The sequence below is a fragment of the Phascolarctos cinereus genome, unplaced genomic scaffold (assembly GCF_003287225.1).
Source record: "Phascolarctos cinereus isolate Bilbo 61053 unplaced genomic scaffold, phaCin_HiC Scaffold_5;HRSCAF=322, whole genome shotgun sequence".
NCBI lineage: Eukaryota > Metazoa > Chordata > Mammalia > Diprotodontia > Phascolarctidae > Phascolarctos > Phascolarctos cinereus.
The window spans coordinates 391,975,653-391,996,192 of record NW_027555958.1 but is presented as its reverse complement, the minus strand read 5'-3'; the positions used below and the strand labels follow the sequence as shown (position 1 = coordinate 391,996,192).

Sequence of the window (20,540 nt, the reverse complement as noted above, 5' to 3'; positions counted from 1 at the left end):
ACTTATTGGAAAAATCATGTGACTCTTACAGCATCGAAGTCCTTTTGGAACTAGAATCACGGCTTAAGTATACCAACTAATTGATGATTGGGTAGACTGTCCATTGGTTTGGTTTACTCAGTTGAAAAAGGGTATTACTATGTGATTTATGAATCTCAGGGACATACTTGTGAAGGACGTACTGTCTTGTGTCACATGCAGCTTTTGAATCAGGTGTTTTTTGTTTTGCTTCGTTTTGTTTTTTGCTTTGATAACATGTGGCTATTTTTAGAGTAGCCACCATTCATATTGTACATGTATTTCAGAACATTAGCCTGATTTCAGTAGTAGTCTAACAAGTGTCAGAGTGATGTATCATATGTGTAATTTTTCAGAAAGTCCAATGAAATTTCAAAAAATATAGTCCACTCTCCATTCACCAAAACATTTATTAAGTGTCTATTAAATACAGTACACTATACTAGATGTGAGAAATATAAAAATAAAAATGGTAATCTCTGCCCTCAAAGAAAGTCTATTCTTCATGGATTTAATATGCACATAATACAAGGTAATTTGAAGAGGAGAGTGAATACTAACAGCTGAAGGACTCAGGGAAGGTTTTACAGAGGATATGGGAACTGAGCTGAGTTTTGAAGGAAGATAAGTGTTCGGAAGGGCAAAGATGTAGAAAGTGTGAATTCTAGGCCCTCTCCATTTTTCCTATTTTTAAGGTCAAGCACAATTCCTTCAACATTTTTCATAGAATGATTAAAATGTAATCCTGGAACATGAATTTGTAATCTAGACAAAAGGTTTCAAAGTTTGGCCCCAAGTGGCCTATAAAACTCCTGAGTGTAAATGAGTAATGAACTAGATTAGATTGTAATTGGGAAATGTTTAACAAAATAATAAAAAACACAATACAGCATAAATAATTTTAACTTGTAGTTTTTTAAGTTTAGATGTCGCCTCCAGGGCTCTATTTCTCAGTTTGGCACCACTTATCTCGAGAGTGCGTTTATTAGATAAACCATATACTTTGCATACTTGGGATGCATTTTTGACATAAAAAGTTTGCCTTTGCTTACAATGACTGATCATGCCAATAAAAATGAAAATTTAACTCTTTGTTTTACATGTTCTGTTCCTCTGACAGCAACAGAATAGCAATTGGCAAAAACTATTTTAGTAGGTGGTGGTGTTGCTACTGCTGTGGCTGCTTTTGTTTGGGTGGGATGGAGGGTTTTGGCATCCTATTCAAAATATGGGAAAGGACAGAAAAATAACTAAGTGATTTTTTTTTTAATTTAGAGATAACCCAGAGGGAAGTAACTGTTTTGGGTTCTTGTACTTCGATGGTAGATTTATCATCATTATCATTAATAAAGTTTTATCAGGTTCATACTGTGTGCTGGATATTGGAGATAATAATGGTTGTAGGGGACAGTCAGTGTCTGTGTGACACTTAGAAAATAAAGAAACCTGAGGACTGAGTCGTAAGATAATAAGATCATTGATATAAAGATTAATATAGTTCAACCCCCTGATTTTTACGGTAAGAAAACAGGTCTAGAGAAGCTTATTGACTTACCCAGAGTAACACAAAGAGCAAGAGGAGGAAATAGATTTAACAAGAGACAGAAAGAGTAGCCTCAGAAGTAGAAGTAGAAACAAGCCAAAAACCCCACAAAGTCCTAAGACATCCAGGTAATTAATTGTTCCCTAATTTTCTTTTGATAATTTGGATTTGAATTATCTAGATATTTCTTCTTGACCTGACCTCACATGCTTAAAAAAAAAATTGTAGATATTTTATTCTTTTGGAGTGGCAGACAGATTCTAAGAGGTGTTAGGTTATTTAAAAGGGTAAATGAAATCTAAATGAACATTTTGTTTTTGCAGTAATCTATGTTTTAACAGTAATGGCTCAAAAATTTTTGTTTCATAGTTTTAGTAACATTTTTAAAATTACTTAGAAGGAAACCAAATTGAAATATAAGATAGGAGGAAATGTAGTAAACCTACATTTACTGTACTTTCTTTGAAGTAGGTTACTTGCTGAATTATACATGCAAAACTGAATTCTAAGACAATAGTATTGCGGAAGTCAGAAAACATGAAGTATTTTGCTCTCACCGCAGTTTGATGAGATTTTAAAGGTCATCACAAACAAGCTGTCAGCTGACTTATATAAGAATAATGAAGTCACCCATGACTTGCATATGTAATATTTATAACCTTTATGTAACTATTTCATTATCCCTCATGACAGAAGGTAAGCAGTGAAGTGCACGTTTAGGTTTTAACAGAATTTAAATGAGGCCCCGCATGAAGAAACCTTTTATTGGTGATCTTAAATTTATTGGTCATCATTTTTCTATTTCAAATCACCACCTCTACAATCACAATATTGTCCCATTACCTTGTTCCCTAAATTTCCATTGCCTTAGATTCATTGTCTTTTGTTCCTTTCCATTTTGTAAAGTCTACTTTAAGGCTTAGGTATTTCATTTTTAATGATAATATTTTTTCAAAGATAGCTTATTAGCCTCTTGAAAACTGAGAAGAAAAAGGGATCTGAAGAGGCAGAGATGAATCCTGGCTTGTGTCTGAAGGTTGGATGGTAGAAGAATGTTAAAGACAAGTGAAGAAGGATCATTTTGAAGCTAAGAAAAAAATTCTTGAAGTTCTTGAAGGCTTTCTGAAGAGAAGGGATCTGGATGCTCAGTGGAGGACTGTCCTCCAGAGAATGATAAAGCCATTTTCCAGTTGTGCTGGGTGAGCAGTCGTCCAGTAAAAGGCAGTGGAATAAGAGAAGAGTGGTGATAGTTGAATACCTCTCACTGATGAAGGGATAGTTGGGCAGCTGTTTTTCAGGTTTATAGCAATAATAATTTAAAAAAATGTACTTTCTTCCTAGCAGAAAACATCCTGAGACTTGTCAAAACTGATGTCTTCTACTTATTTTTAGTGATTGTTACTGGCACAAATGATGCTGTTTGAAGCATCTGAGAGCACAGTTCCGAAGATCATGAAATCTTGAGCAAGCAACTGCAGACCTTACAGGCATAGGTGATGTTTTCGTTATGCCTATTTAAGGCATGAGATTTAGAAAAGAAAGAGAGAGTGAGGAAATAAAAAGCTGGAGAAGAAAATGTCTGAGAATTGTATGTAAATTTCTGGACTAAAACTTAAAACAGGACAAGAGATGGATAATATCTTACCGGGGTTGGTAAAAATAATTTCTCTAGCTGCTTATAAAAATCCAATCAGAAGACCATAAAATCAAAAAGGAATAGGGAAGGAGAAAACTACCTATTTATGTTGACTAAACTATATATGATATAGAGTAACTACAAAATGATGGTGGGGAGTTGCAGTTGACAGCTTTCCTGGAAGTTACTGTAAGCACAGTCCAAGAAAACAAAATTCTATAAAGGGAAAGAAATTTGACCTTTATATACATACATATATATATATATATATATATATATATATATATATATATATATATACATATATATATATATATATATATATATATCACTTTGATTTGATGAGCTTGAATATGACTAAAATATAATTCTTGTAAGAATTACCTTACCAAAAAAACACTATTAGGCAACATTGTTTATAAGGAGCAAACTAAGCCCCTTTATGCATAAGTGATCTTCCCATGGTCATGTAGCCCACCAGTTCCAAAGGTAGGATTTCAGCTCAGATTTTCTTGGGTTCAGAGTCTGTTGTTCTACCATTTACCACCATAGTACTGCTGACTGTCTTCTAAATTTACTCATCATGCAGCACATCATGTCTTAGGTAGAAAGAACATATACAGAGATAAAGGGTGGAAATTTTGTTTAAAAAGCTGGGTGTCATTGGGTGTGGTTTGGCACAACTATTGTGATAAATTTAAACAGACATTAGTTGGAGAAGAATAAGGATCAGCAAGCTGTATTGGTGGCCCAGCTGAGGTTTGATGGTATGCATTTGTAGTGGAGCCAGCTGGCTTAGTTTCATGATTTTCTGTTCCAGCTCTTTAGAAGCCTGGGAGCAGGTGTAGAGAAAGTGAGTGGCATCCACTTTCAAAAGGTCAGAGATTTGAAAGACAAGGAAGTGAGATCTTAGATTCTGAGGTTTTAGCAAAATTACCATTGAAATAACTAATCGTGGAGTCCAGGCTGGGTTAGAAGGACAAGTAAATAGACGTAGCCATTTATAAACAAGTCATTTGATCTTCAGTGTCTTTTTATTATTCCATTTTTACATATGAGGAAAATGAGGCAGACAGAAGTTAAGTGATTTGCCCAGGATTACAAAGCTCTAGTTAGTGTCTGTGACCAGATTGGAACTCCAGGCCCAGTGCCACCTAAGGTCCTGGAGTAATAAGATGATGTCCGGGGATGTAAGGTTGAAATTGCCTGAATAGCAGATTCACTATGACTGAGGGAGGAGTGGTAGAGGAAGAAGATAAAAGATTGTGTATATATGTGATATATGAGAGCTAGAATAGTTTTGAGATGTGATGAGGTATACTTGATCATTTTACTGGAAGCCAGCTTTTATAATTTAGTGTTTATGTTGTATATATCATGTCCTTTTTTTTTTTTTGGTGAGTCAGTTGGAGTTAAATGACTTGTCCAGAGTCGCACAGCTAGTAAGTGTCAAGTGTTTTGTCTGAGGCTGGATTTGAACTCAGGTCCTCCTGACTTCAGGGCTGGTGCTCTATCCACAGCGCCACCTACCTGCCCTGTATATATCATGTCTTGAGAATAAAACATTTGAAATGATATTTTAATGTGGAGTCATGGCCTTGTTTTTAACTTAAAATCTTTTAGATATTTTATCAAAATTATAATTTCACAATTGTACAAACATTCTAAGAGTATTTAAAATGAGCATATAAAGAATACATTGTTTTACCCAGGTCAGATTTTTAAATTTTCTTTAATAATACCACATTTTAGAATATAATATTATTTGTAATATGATTACATGTAAACCTATATCCACTATACTCTTGAGATTTAGTATTAAAACTGTTGCAGAAAGAAGATAATTTGAGGAAATGCCTAAAGAAACTTGGGAGATGGGGAAGAGCTTGTACAATTTTAATAATATCAAGGTAAAATGCTTTTAGAAAATCTAACATTAAACTTAAAACTCAAACAAATCTTATATTTTAATGTGATAAAATATTTTAGCTTTTTTTCACTTAGTGCAAAAATTAATTTAGATTTTTGGATTATTCTGTTCTATAGCTTTCTGTCTATAACTCATACCCTCACGAATATAGCTTTTAACTAAAAAAAAATCTTATTTTAAAACTTAACACATAATTTATAGTTCCAAATGCTTTACAGCAGCCATTGTAATCATTATAAGTAATTTGACAGGTACGTAACCAAATTTTTCTTAGCTGTAAATAGCATATACTAAAGAGAAAATTTTAATTTGTTATAAATTTTAGTTTTATATTCTCTGAATTAGAATTAAATTATTTATAGTTGATAGTTTTTTTAAAGTTGTGAAATAGTCTTTCTGTCATTCTGATGTCTTATTCCTTTTGTTGATTCAGAGATATTTTGTGATATTCAAGATTTTAGTGAAATGTTTTAAAACTATTCATTTTCTTTTAGCCTTGCCTTTTAGCTTTTTAGATGACATTCTCTTATTTTTGTCAGTGTTAGTTGGATTATCTAGTGGTCCTTTTTTCTGGTTTAATGTTTAATTCTAAGTTTTGGTTTCTTTTTCAGGTCTTTTTCTTGATGGCTGTTTCTTTTAGTGTTGTTCTTCCTCTTGTCTTTCCTGCTTCTCATGTTCCTCTGTGAGTGTTGACTGTTCCCTCATTTATTTAAAAAGAATTCTGTGTTCAAAGTTCTATTTGCTTTTGGTCTGGCCATATCTTACTGTTTTAGCATAGATATTAAGTATTTATTTCAGAGTTGAGCATAGTGCTTTGCTTCAAAGTAGTTGAAGATATTATCATCTGACATTCTTGAGGGACATTATTTTTTGGGATTTACTTTTTATTTTTAAAAAAGGCAGAAGTTAAAGCAATTAGTAGGTGGGAATTTGTCTTTTAATACTTCAGCTTTCCTGTAGTCTAATTGGAATTAATAAGCAATTCTCTTCTTTGCAGCATATTCATTCTAGCCTTATAGACTATTAAAACTAAGGTAGATTTAATTTAAATAAAATTTAACATTTAAATCATCATATTTCACTCTGGAACACTTGATGCCTTTTTACATTTACCCTTCTACAAATAGTGAAGTCCAGATCCTAATAAGCCTTTTATCATTTATTTTCTCAACCTTTACACTTTTAAATAGAGATAGGGACCTTATTCTCTCTAAAAATCTGCATTGAGAAAGTTGTGCTCATTTATTCTGGTATCTCTAATCTACATATATTCCTGTTAACTTTTCCAGATATTCAACTGTGCTATTATCCCAGATGAAAATAATAATCTAATTGTTGATTAATAAGCTTTTCTATATGAGGAAACCTTGATTCCATTTATTCAAAATAGTTTTCTTTTATTACTTTCAGTACCCTATAACTTATTAAGGCCTTAACTGTCCCTAATATAAGAATCGAGCTTTTCAAAAAAGTTGATTGTTTCATGACGATGTCATGATGATGCCTTATAAATAAAGTTTTGTAGGCATGGGTGGGGGGAGTGGGCAAAAAGGAAAATTAACAAAAAATGAAAAAGTTTAAAAAAGATTTGTTAAAATTTTCAAATCATTAAATTAAAAAGTAATATAATTAAAAAATAATTTTATTTATGCTGAACAAGGTTAATTTAAGATATCAGTGGATTGATTTCTTCACTCATTTAACATGTCTACCATGTGTAATGCACTGTGTTAGACACTTGAAGAAAGATAGAAGTATAAATAAGATATAATTCCTGCCTTAAGGATCCTATAAGCTAATAGGAGATGATTAGACATTTCCCATGTAAATATAATACAAATAGAATATGATCAATGCATAAAATTAAAACAGAGGTAATCAGACAAATGTAATTTTTTAAAAAGCTAGGAGGTAAGTTGAAGGAGGGATCACTTGATCAGGAAATGCTTCTCAGAGTGGCATCTGAGTGATACCTTAAAGGTGTCTTTTGTAATATAACTTAAAATATAAAGTAATAAAATACTTTAAAAATTGTCTTAATAGAATGTTGACATCTGGAGAATTATAGATGGAAGGCTTTACAGAAATAAACAATAACCTTATCAAAGGCACAGAAATTGGAGAATACAAGATATGTAGATGGGTTGAGCAGTTTATCTAAAGCATAGAGTAATTTACGAAGAGTACTTTTGAGATAAGGCTGGTGTCAGATTTTGAAAAGCCTTGAATACTACTATGTTCAAGGATTTTGAACTTCTATTATCTAGATACTCTGAAACCATTAAAGGTTTTAATTAGAGGAGTGATGTGATTTGACCTGTTTGTCAAGAGGATGAATTTAAAAAGTAATGTATAGAATCTTTGGAGTAAGAAAAAGGATAGGAAATGTCATGGATTACACTAGTCTGTGAGAAAAACATATAAAACAATAGATATACTTTTGAGCTGTTTTCATAAATAAGCAACCTTTTATAATTTTTGTCAAGATTGTGGTTTTTCCTGAAAGTATTCAAATGTCACGAATTTTATTTGTGTAGATTTAAATGAAAGATATAGGCATATAAAGCCCATGAAGTAGTAAAATTTCCCAGAGTAATTTTCTGGTTTAAGTATGACTTGGACTGGGATTTTTCTAAATTGATCAAGATTGACCCTGAACTTTTGTATTCAGAGAATCTAGATTTTGAATGTACTTAGACCTTCACTTGACCTTACCATTCTCTTTTTCCTGTAGCTTGCCTTTCATAGTCACATTTTTAAAAAGCTGTTTGTACTTGTTTCTTCTACTTTGTACTCTTCTCACACTCAGTTCTCAACCTCTTCCACTCTGGCTTCCAGCCTCATCATTCAATAGAAACTACCCTTTTCAAAGTTACCATTGATCTCTTCATTGCCAGTTATGGTCTTTTCATTCTTCTGAACCTTTCTGTAGCATTTGATACTGTTAACCACTCCCTACTCTAGAATACCATTTCCTTTAGGAGTTTTTGTGATGCTCCTTCTCAGTCTCCTTTGCTGGATCATCATCTATGTCATGTCCCTTAACTGTGGTTGTTTCCCAAGACTTGCTCCTGGTCTTCTTTTCTTTCTACATTTTCTTGCTGAGCTGATTAGTTCCCATGAGTTTATCATCTCTATGAAAATGTCTTCCCGGTCTGCTTATCCAACTTATTCTTTCTCCTGTGCTTCAGTCCCACAGCACCAATTAGCTATTGGATTCTTCAAACTCAGTGTACTGTAGTCATCTCAAACTCAATATCGCCAAGACAAAAGTTACTCTTCAACCATCTAGACTCACTCTTCATCCAGACTTCTCTTTCTAGGCCCCTAGGTTCTTAAATCTCAGAGTCATGTTCACCTCTTCACTTCCTTCATCCTATATGTCAGTCATTTGTCTGTTCTACTTGTGAGTATCTTTTACATTCCCCCCCTTTCCATTCTCATGGCTACCACTGTAGTTTAGGTTCACATCTTACCCTGGACTATTGGAATGACCTCTTAATTGTTTGACTTTCTTCAAAGCTCTGTCCTCAACACAGCTGCTAAATGCCTCTGTTTGACATTTAGAGCCCTTCACATCCAGGCTCTAAGTTATCTTACTATCTTTTAATACAGTGCTCCTCTCTTCACTCTACATTCCTGCCAACCTTGCCTTCTCACTGTAGTTTTCATATGACATACCATCTCCGTTTTTATGCCCTTTAATTGGCTACCCCATACACCTAAAATGCATTCAAACTTTTCTTCCAGCTCTTAGAACCTCTGGTTCACTTCAATCTCAACTCAGTTCTACCTCCTGTATGGGTCCTTTTCTGATCGCCCCAGATGCTAGTTACTTTGTATGTAGGTTTTGTGCATACTTCTGTGTGCTTCGTGTTTCTCCTGATAGAAGGTAAGTTACTTGAGGTCAAAGACTGTTGTCATTTTGTCTTTGTATCACTGGCACTAGACACAGTGCCTGACACATAAGGGAGGTGTAATAAATGCTTATTGATTAATTTACGTTATTGCCATGGTGTATATTACTTTCCTGGTTCTGCTTAACTTCATTCTGTATTAGTTCATGTAAGTCTCCCTACATTTCTCTGAATTCCTTATATTCTTCGTTTCTTCTGGTTCAGTATCGTTGTAACATTCACACTATCACAGTGTGTTTAGCTGTTCTCTATTAGTGAGGCACCCACTTTATTCTCAGTTCTTTGCTACCACAAAAATGGGTTGCTATGAATATTTTGATGTATATGCAATCTTGTGTACCTAGTAGGGCAATTTCTGGGTTAAAGGATAATGCAATCATAAGATCATAGATTTAGTGCTTGAAGGAACCTTAGTCCAACTTCCTCTTTTCAGAGCTGAGGAAAACAGAGGCCCAGAAGGATTATACCACTTGCCTATGGTCACACTGAGATTAAATCTTGGGTAGTGTGGCTCAAGGTTAGTGCTTTCCAAATTCTACTGCTTCAAAATATGTACATCTTGTTCCCTTTGGGGGCATAATGACAAGTTATTTTACAGACTGGTTGGAGCAGTCTATAACTCCACAAACAGCATAAACAGCACATTAGAACAGCTTTTTGTTATGGACTATTTTTATCTTTTGTTTGCCAACTTGCTGGATGTGAGGTGAAACCTCAGACTTGTTTTAGTTTGCATTATTAGTTGTAGTTTAGAACAGTCTTTTATATAGTTGTTGACAGTTTGTAGTTCATCTCTTAAAATCCATTTGTTCATATTCTTAGCTATTGGGTAATGTATCTCAGTCTCATAGGAAATTTACATATATACGTACGTGTGTGTGTGTGTATCTTTTTTTTTAAGGCATTTGGGGTTAAGTGACTTGCCCAAGGTCACACAGCTAATAAGTGTCGAGTGTTTGGTCTGAGGCTAGATTTGAACTCAGGTCCTCCTGACTTCAAAGCCGGTGCTCTATCCACTGTGCCACCTAGCTGCCCCTGTGTGTGTGTGTGTGTGTGTGTGTGTGTGTGTGTGTGTATCCTGAATAGACATAAGAAATATTTGATAGAAAAATGTTTTCTGTTGGTAACTTTTTGCAAGTTTTTTTATTATAGTAATCTGATTTGGAAGGAATCCAGAGTTGGAGTGCGAGATGATGCAGGGAAAGTATCTAGTTTAGAAGAATTCATTCTAGGATTTTGGCTATGAAAGGGAGAAGATATATAGATTAATAACTTGAAAGGGGATGACAGATTCAAGTCATGGTTACAGTGTTAACTCAGGTTTTGTCCTTTTCCATGGTGTCTCTCATAATTGAGTTTTATTGCTTCACTTTGCTTCAACAAAAAATGGCTTTAAGTGCACCTACTTGGGGTGAAATTCCTACTGCAGGAATTCTTAACCTGGGATCTTGAATTTTTTTATACTATTTTTGTGGTTATATTTCATTATGATTGATTTCCCACTTACCACTGTTTTATTTTGTGCATTTAAAAACATTTTGGGAAGGGGTCTCTAGTTTTCATCAAATGGCCCATGATATGGGAGAAGTTCATAACAAAAAGGTTAAGAACTGCTGCCTGGTGGTTTTATGCCCATTAAAGTGGCTATTTTGCCTGTATGTTCTTTGTTAGGCCAGAAGATACTATTATATCCCGATTCACTATTTGTTCTATAAGAAAATACTTGGCATAGTGTCATGAATAGCTAGTACTTTTGAAAGTTTGAAATGAGACTACAAAAAGCAGATGGGTTACATAGAGAGGGAAGGTATGTATACTTGTTCAAAGACTTGCTTTCAAAAGAACTGTGTGGTATGGTAGTCTTAGTAGTAACTTTCTGAAATGATTTATTTGTTTTAGAATGAAGGGAGTACTTTCCATCTTTTATTTATTACTAACTCTTTGTCCCTCTTTCCAAAACACAAAATTCTTAAGATTGTAGGATACAACCTGGAAGGGTCCATAGAGATCATTTCTAGTTCAGCCTTGTCAAGATAAGGAAATAAGATCCAAAAGGTTAAATGTCTTAATATTTCATATGGTCACAGATAGGTTCTGAGTAAGCTGAGAAAGAATTATCAGACCCTAAATCCAATGAATGTTCTCATCCCTTTATTACTGTGCTGTTTCTCAAGGATTGAAGATATAGTAAATTTATGAGATTATAGATCAATAAATAGACTTTATTCAAGGACTAAAAATGTCATTAATTTTCACTTAGTTCTTCATTTATTTTTGTTAATGCTGGAAAATTTCTGATAGTTATTTTTAATTTCTCTGAGATTGTAGTTTATATGACTGATAGCTGAACATTTATTTCTGAGAGAAGTTTGGAGTTATTAAAGGAGCATTGCAATTTTTTGAAGGTACTCTAGTCCCTCTTGCCTCCTTGAGTTTGTCTGCACCTCATTGTCTTACTATCTGTTCCAGTTACATAAATTGTTGGACAAGCTCTGCAGATTGTTTCACTAATTGGGTTTCAAAATGTGGGCTTCCTTATGCACTTTTTTTCCCTTTGTTAATGTTTAAGTCAAACTATTGTGATAGGTTATAGCTTTCTTGCAAAAGGCTCCGTAAATGAGGCTTGGTTAGCAGTCAGCATGAGGTCACCTAGAAACAGCATATAGAAAACCTCACCATTCATAGGGAATCTCTTCTTAACACTGATTGTACTCTGCATCTCCTCAATCATAGTGGTGAATACCTTTGGTGAGAATTCATCTCATTGTTTTATACTTTTTCGGATAATTATGATCTGAATGTTATAAGGTTGTCTTTGTTCTGTCTTTCGAAAACTCTTAAAATAGTTTTTATGTATGGATGGGACCCACAGTATTGGAAGAGAATTTTTTAGGACAGTTTTTTAAAATAACAATAAATCTGTAGAATCTTTCATTTACCATGGCTTTTTTTTAAAAAATTAATTGATTAGTTTATTTTTAATTTTCAACATCCACTTCCACAAAGATTTTGAGTTCCAAGTTTTCTCCCCATCTCTCTCCTTCCCCCACCCCAAGACAGCGTGCATTCTGAATACTCCTTCCCCCATCTGCCCTCCCTTCTATCACCACCACACAACACTTTTATGATGAAGTTAGTTTGTTATTTTTCATGTCTTTTATCACTTAAAAAAACCAACAAAACTATTTACTGTCTTTCTGTTTTTTATCTTAAATTCACACAAGATGACTTTGCTTATTTTGGTCTGACAAAATTTTCTTGAAATTTGTCTTTGGCTGCCATTTTCTTCCATTGACAAGTAAGTCAGGTTTTTCTTGACAAAATATTTTTTTTTAGTGCTTTTATATTCTCCTTGTCCTGGCAGTTCATTCATATTGGTTAAACTTACATATGAAATTGTAAGAGCTTATATCTATCTATCTTTTTCTACCCACAGTCTATTTTTCAAGTTTACTCATTTGTTTGAGTAGGTCTAGACTCAGGTGCTTAAGAAATAAAACGTTGTTAAGATGAGATGAAAATCTAAGATTAAAACACAAAAGCAAAATTCTAATGAGACTCTAATCTCCTGACTCTGGACATTTTTATTTTTATTGACTGTCCTCCCATCTGTGGCCACGTGGCCCCCACCCCCCGAATTCTTTCCCTCCTCATCTCAACTGTTTGACTTCCTGGTTTCCGTCCCACCTAAAATCCCACCTTCTAAAGGAACCCTTTCAATGGTTCTCCTTACCAGTTTATACTACACATAATTATTTACATATTGTTTCCCCCAGTAGGCCATGAACTTCTTGGGAGTTTTTTTATCTTTTGCCTTTCTTGGTATCCCTAGTGCAAATGCCTGGCATGTAGTAAGTGCATAACTGTTTATTGTCTTATTGAATGCAAGTACCAATACAGAAATTTTAAAGATTAACAGTTATGTTGTCTGGTAGTCATGAGATGAACTTCTTGTACAGTTGGAGCCTGATAGCTCTTAAAATGCTATGCTAGCATATTTGTTTTAAAGATAGGAATATATTTACTGTAATTGCAAAGTGTGAGGCATTTTTGATGAGCAAAAGTGACAGATTTTATGGAAATTTTCTTCTGATTTTAGATTATTTTATGCAGTTTTCTCATTTTCTTATACTTATGTGAAATTCAGTCAATAAATCGCCAAAATCATTTTCAGTAATAAGAAAGGAGAAACTAGAATCAAAAGGAAAAAAAAAGAAAAAAGATAGTATCAGATGGTATATTTGACAACAGTTGTATTTAGTCTTTAACTTAAAACCTTCTAGTTTTATTTCAAATTAGTGTTTCATGGTATTGAAGATTGCTACTCATGGCTGCTGGAGCTTTGTGTAATGCATGCTCTTTTTCACATGAAAAAAAATCACATTTCACCTTTACTTAGTGGATATTTTCGAACTTAACGTGTCTAAAACTGAATTCACTGTCTTTCCCCCTAAACTCTACCTTCCAAAATTTCTTCCATCTTTTGAAGGCATCACTATCCTTTCAGTATGTCTGGTTCATAATCTCCACATTATTCTTGATTCCTGACTCTCTCTCACCCAATTTATCCAGTCATTTGCAAAATCCTTCTGTTTTCACTCTCACATCTGACTATTTCTCTCCTCTCACAAAGAAAGCTATCACCTTTTAGAACCTCACTGCTTCTCACACATCAGTTATTAATAATATCCTCCTAATTGGTTTCCCAGCCTCAAGTCTCTCATCTCTCCAGTCCATTCTACAGTTTGCTGCCTAGGTAATTTTCCTTATGTGCTGATCTGACCATGTGACTCCCTCACTAAGCCAACTTCAGTGGCTTCCTGTTGCCCTAGAATAAAATATAAAGTCTTTTGTTTTTCTTTTAAAGCTGTACACAATCTGACCTCAGCCTAACTTTTTTTAAATTTTATTTTTTATTAATTTATTTTGATTTATCAGCAATCACTTCCATATGCTTTTGAGTTTAAAATTTTTCTCCCCTTTCCTCCCCACCACCCTCCCCAAGACGGCACACAATCTGATATAGGCTATACATTTACATTCCTAGTAAACATTTTCACATTAGTGATGTTGTAAGTAAGAATTAGAACCAATAGGAGGAACCACCAGAAAGAGGAAACAAAACTCAACAGAAGAGAAAAAAAACCCTAGCAAATAGTATGCTTCGATCTGCATTCAGACTCCATATTTCTTTCTTTGGATGCAGATAACATTTTCCATCATGTAGCCTTTGGAGATGTCTTAGATCCTTGTATTACTGGGAAGGGTTAAGTTTATCAATATTAGTCATCGCACTACATGGCTATTATTGTGTACAATATTCTCTTGGTTCTGCTCCCCTCACTTAGCATTAGACCGTACAAATGTTTCCAGGTTTTTTTTTAAATCAGCCTGTTCATCATTTCTTATAGCACAATAGTATTCCATTACATTCATATACTACAACTTGTTCAGCCATTCCCAAATTGATGGGCATGCTTTCAATTTCCAGTTCTTTGCCGCCACAAAAAGAGCTGCTATGAATATTTTTATACATGTGGGTCCTTTTACCATTTGTATGATCTCTTTGGGATATAGCCCTATAAGTCTCAGCCTAACTTTTGAGCCACATTGTTGGTCAGTCATTAACATTTATTATGGTCTAGGCTCTGTGCTAAACATTAGGGAAACAAAGAAAATCAAAAGATAGCCTGAGCTCTCAGAGCGCGTTACTTCCTTTCCTGCATTCTGTAATCTAGCCAAACTGGACATTTCTCTGTTCCTCACCCAGGACAGTTTATTTCCCATCTCTTTGGCTGTCCCTCATACCTGGAATGCATTCCTTCTTTACCTCTGCCTTATAGAGTTCTCTCCCTCTAAAATGCAACTCAGTCACCATGTTCCGCATAAAGCCTTTCCTGATTGCCCAAATGCTAGTGCTCTCTCTTCTGTAATACCTTATTTAACTTTATACACACACACACACACACACACACACACACATATAATGGTGTATACCCACTTATTTATTCGCTTTCTTTTTATGCCATATGATTTTTGTACTTCCTTGTCCCCATTAACCTGTAAGCTTTTTGTGAATACTTATATTCCCAGGGCCTAGCACAGTGACTGGTACAGAGTATGTTTTTAATGCATATTTGCTGATTAATTGGTTGATTCACTTGCTCTTTTTCAGACCCTAAGAACAGAACCAATCCACCCCCAGGACCTTTGTTGTTCTTACTTATCACTCAGTGCCCTTTGAGGACATTAAGATTCTGAAGGAACCCTAGTTCCTTCTGTGATTAGAATGACATTCTCATAGCTCAAATAAATTTACCTTTCTAGTTTTCTCTTATTCTTATGTTTGTTCTTCATAGTTCATATTCAGCTTTGATCTCTTTTATCAAAGATGCTTGAGAGTCCTATATCCATTGAAGGCTTATTTTTTCCTGTTATACTCATTGTTGCAAGGTAAGGTATTTTTTATTATAAACCTATCTCTCTTGCCTTCTGTAATACTGTATTCTAAGATGTCTGCCTGTCTTTTTGTTTTTAAGTAAAAACTTGTGTGATTGTAACTGGTCCTTTGGTACTTAAACTGCTTCGCTCTGCTTGCTTGCAGTATTTTTTCTTTGATATGTAAGTTCTGGATTTGGGGTTATGATGTTCCTGAGATTTTTTCCTCTTGAGTTCCTTTAAGGAGGATTTCAGTGCATTCTTTTTATCTTTACTTTGCCTTTTCAGACTAACAGATTTGATCCATCTTCATTTATGATTTTTTGAAATATCATGTTAAGATATTTTTTTTAATATTGGTTTTCAGGGAGTCCACTGATTTTCAAATGATTTATCCCATTTGTGATGAGTTTTCTTCCTTCCTTCCTTCCTTCCTTCCTTCCTTCCTTCCTTCCTTCCTTCCTTCCTTCCTTCCTTCCTTCCTTCCTTCCTTCCTTTCTTCCTTCCTTCCCTCCTTCCCTCCTTCCCTCCCTCCCAGTTGGGTTTAAGTCACTTGCCCAGAGTCACACAGCTAGTGAGTGTTATGTATCTGAGGCTGGATTTGAATTCAGTTCCTCCTGACTTCAGGCCAGGTGCTCTATCCACTGTGCCACCTAGCTGCCCCATTTATCCCATTTGTAGCCTGGAAAATTTGCCTGCCCTACTTTCAGAACAAATCTGGGATTTAAAAGTATAATGGAGCTAAGTATTGTGGCACACTCCTTTTGTCTCTGCTGCCTAGGAGGCTGAGGCTATTTGAATTGCTGAAATTTTGGGGTTCTGAGCTTCATTTGGGTTAAAACCTTAACAGCTCTCTGGACTAAGTCTTGCTTTCATAGGATAAAGCCCTGGGAACAGAGAAGCCCACAGGCTGCCTAAGAAGGGGCAAACTGGCCTAGGTCAGAAAAGAGCGGGCCAGAGCTTCTCTGCTGCTCAGCACTGGGATTGGGCTTGCGTGAACACTTAACTTCCAGCCTGAATAAGATTAGGAGACCCAGCTCCCAAAATGAATAAATGAAAATACAAACATTCAAAATTACTTTAAAATAATTTTTAAGGTTTGTTTTGAAACATTGACTAAAAGGTTCTGGGTTTTTTAAAAAGTATTTGATACTGTTCTTTAAAAAAGATTCATTTTTTTTTGCAGTGGGGCAGCCTATTTTCATATAGACCTTTATAAATACACAGTCACTCACTGTAGGTATGGTAAAACAATTTATTTTAATCCATTTTTAGATGTAGGAGTCTGCACAGAGGGAAGTTCATATAATTTTAATAAATACTCTTGACCTATCTGTTGGTTCATGAATAAAATAAATCTTTCTTTTCCCTATATCCATCAGTTCTTTGACACTTAATGCCAGTTATTTAACATATTTAACCTCTCCCTCCTGTCAGATATTTATAGCCCATCCACAGGCAGAGAAAAAAGAAAAAACAAAAATGCATATAGAATAGAGAACTTTCCCTCCTACTAAGCCCACGGATAGGATCTGCTCCACAGCCCTCATGTTGAATAGTTGCAGGTCTACAACTCTTAAGTCCCACTGGTAAATGGTAGACAATCTAGAGCAGTGTTGCATATCACTTTTTGGATACTGAAATAGGTTAGCTTGGAGTATGGTAAAACTGTTTGACAGTAGGTTCTTTTCCTTCCCTCCTCTCCCCTCCCCTCCCCAACACCTAAGAAATACTTAAATTCATTTTGATTAGCTGGTAAAAGGCTTCATTTGTAGTTTGTGTACAGTTTTACAGAAGGAAACAAGTATGCATATTTTCTAGGTTTGTGGCTGATCTTTATCTTTATATAGACGTATGCTTTATTCACTTTTATCAACTTTCTTGTAACATAATCAACTTATACAATGCAACTCATTTTTAACATCTTTAATTTAGGATTTCCTTAGAGGTGCTTTTTTCTTGTCCTTGTGACTGACCAATTTTAAGACCACTAGTTGACTTAGCATCAGTAAATTCTGTTAAATCCATTGAAACATGCGTATTACTAATGCATACAAATACACACAAACATATATATACATATATTATATATGTATATATATATATTCTTTCCTTCTTTTTTAATGAGGTTTTATATGTGATTCTTCAGTTTAGGATTTTAAATGCCTTGTACCTAAAGCATTTTACCTTGTTTTAAAATATCAAAAACACTCTACAAGCACTAGCTACAAAGTTGTGTTCCTAAAGTCAAATTCAATAGAAGGTTGTTTTGAACCCTTGTCTAAAGATTTTTAAATGTGATATATTGTCATTAGATAAGGTCATCTTACAGAATATTATATGATAGTATCACTCTAGTTTTATTACATTATTTAAAACATGAGAGTGGCATTAATTTAATTTGGAAGGCTACTAAAATTGTTTTTGTTTTGTTCTGAAGTTAGTTGATATTTGCTTTAAAGTTTTATGGCTATGAATAGCGAAGGCCCAGTCTTAACGTAACATAATCAATTATCATTTAGCTTCTTTTGAAATGATAAGCTTAAATCCTAAATATTTAGCAAGCTTATTTCTATGACAACTTGCTAATCTTGTTGGTTTTCTGTATTGAAATGAGTACTTTATTTGTATTTTAACTGCTGCATGAAACCAGCCATTATTTATTACATTATTGTCTGTGAAGTCATTGGGAGGCACAGGGGAAAGAACACTAACCCTAGAGTTGGTAAAACTGGATTCAAATTCTGCATCTGTAACTTAGTGCTTTGTAATCTTGAGCCTGTCACTTAAGTAGAATCAGTTGCATTGGATGTTTTCTGAGGGCCCTTTTATCTCTCGGATCTGTGATCTGCTCCCAACTATATTCTGTCTCCTGAGCTTTGCTCTTAAAAATATTATTTCATTATAAAGTCATTTGTTTTATGGCCAAACTTTACCATAAAGTCATTCAGCTAGCATCTTTGGACAGTCTCACCATATTGCTTGTTGTATGTGTATATACATCTCATAGAACTACTTGCTGTTTATAAAAATATTGTTCATATTTTGGGAGAACTGATTAATGCTAGTAGGTGGCATTATTATCTACTTAAGTTCAAAAGAATTTTGTTATTAAATCATGCATTTGAAAATAAATGAGTCAGCTTGGTGGCTGAGTGGGTAAGAGAGGTGCTTTTGGAGTCAAGACAACTTGAGTTAAAATGCTACGTCATACACTAGCTGTATGACCCTGGGCAAGGCACTTAACCTTTCTCAGCCTCAGTTTCTTCATCTGTAAAATGAGGATGATAATAGCACCTGTGTTATAGTGTTGTTGTGAGGACCAAAGGAGAAAACATGTACAATTCTTTGCAAATCTTAAAGCCATATATAAAAGCTTACTTATTGTTATTGCTCCTTTCATTTTCCTTTTCAGTATTAATTTCGTGTAGAATTACTGTTGCTTTTAGTAGTATTCGTAAAACCACAGATTTAGAGCTAGAAGGAACTTAACTTTCTTCAGTTAATTCTTCACACAGTTTGCCAAAATTTTTTTCTAGAGTCCAAACCTGACTCTGACTGAACTCCAGCGTCTTCCCATTGCTCCTGAGATCAAAATAAACTCATCTTTTAAAGTCTTTTATAACCTGGCCCAGCATAACTTTCCAACGTTATTATTCATTACTCCCCAATAAGTGTTGTACCATCTCGCATCTTTGTGACTTTGCACTCACTGTTTCCGCATGCCTGGAAGGTATTCCTGCCTCACCTTTGCCTTTTGGAATCTTTTGTTTCTTTCAGAAAACTGCACAAATGACACCTTCTGCATGAATCCTTTCCTGATTCCCTTCCAGAATATACCTTGTATTTATTTTGTATGAACTATTTATGTACACTTCTCTTCTCCCCCTAAAAACTGGAATTGTTTCATTTTTGTCTTGAAACCCATATACCTGCCCAGTGCCTGGCATGTGGTCGATGTATATATAATGTATACTTGGTGAGACTGATTGAATGATTGAGTTCAATTCTTTCATTTATGTGAAAGCTGAGGCCCAGAGAGGTAGATGATTTGCCCATGGCCAAACAGGTGGCAGTACCAAGATTCAAATGCAGATCCTCTGGTCCCAAGTCCAGGAATACCCTTCTATTACTCTGTGCTGCCTAATTATATGGTTAGGGCACCATCAAAAGTAATATTCAACACTTAAAATCTTCTTACAACTGGCAGTTGTAAAATTCAGTGCGACAGTGGAACAGACTGATATCTAGATATTTGTCTCAGTTTAGCCACTTTCTGTTAGAACTGAAGATGGAATTGTTCTGTGTAATCTCACAAGCTTCTTTAAGGCTTCTATGACATATTATTCTCTAGGCCATGCCACCCCCTCAAAATAACCTCCTCCTGCAATTCCCCCTTACTCTCCCCTTCCATAAACCTGATCCCTATTCCACATGCAGAGGAATTTATTCCTGGAGCTAGAAGTTTGTTTTCTTGCTGCTACATGGATTATAACTGCTACAGTTTACAGTGACACACAACTAGGGCAATTGGTGTGTTAAGTCTTAGTACATTCTTACATTTTTTGATTCTTAATTCCTTCCAGATAAAAGAACAGCAGACTTGGTTGGCAAATATGTAGGCAAGCTCATTTTTAAATCTTGATTATATTTATAGATTGGAAGTGACCTTGAGACTGTTTTTGACCAGAGACCTCATTTTACTTCTTTGATTAAGGAAACTTTGGTCTAAGACATGCTTTTCCATAATTCTGAAGAGGAATTGTTTTGTTGAATTCAACAAACATTTATTAAGCATCTGTTTTCTAATGTACATTGCCCCCAAATAAAGCATCGACTATAGCTTGTCTTTTTCAGTTTACATTTATTGGTTACTCACTATCCACTCTATCTTTCATCAAAGTGTCTAAAAGGTTCATCGCCACGTGGTGATATTTTTTTTACCCCTGGAACTCACCGGCATTTTTTTACTTTAAGGCTTTAAGGCATTTTTGATCTGCATCATGAAAGGAATTGACACTAATGAAATCACAGATCCTTGAAGTATACATATATAAC

The 20,540-nt window shown here is 34.7% G+C and overlaps 1 protein-coding gene across 1 annotated transcript in view; it reads left to right on the top strand.

Moving 5' to 3' along the window:
- Nucleotides 1-20,540, top strand: part of CDC73 (cell division cycle 73) — a 145,207-nt gene that overhangs the window by 68,998 nt on the left and 55,669 nt on the right. The window lies entirely within an intron of this gene.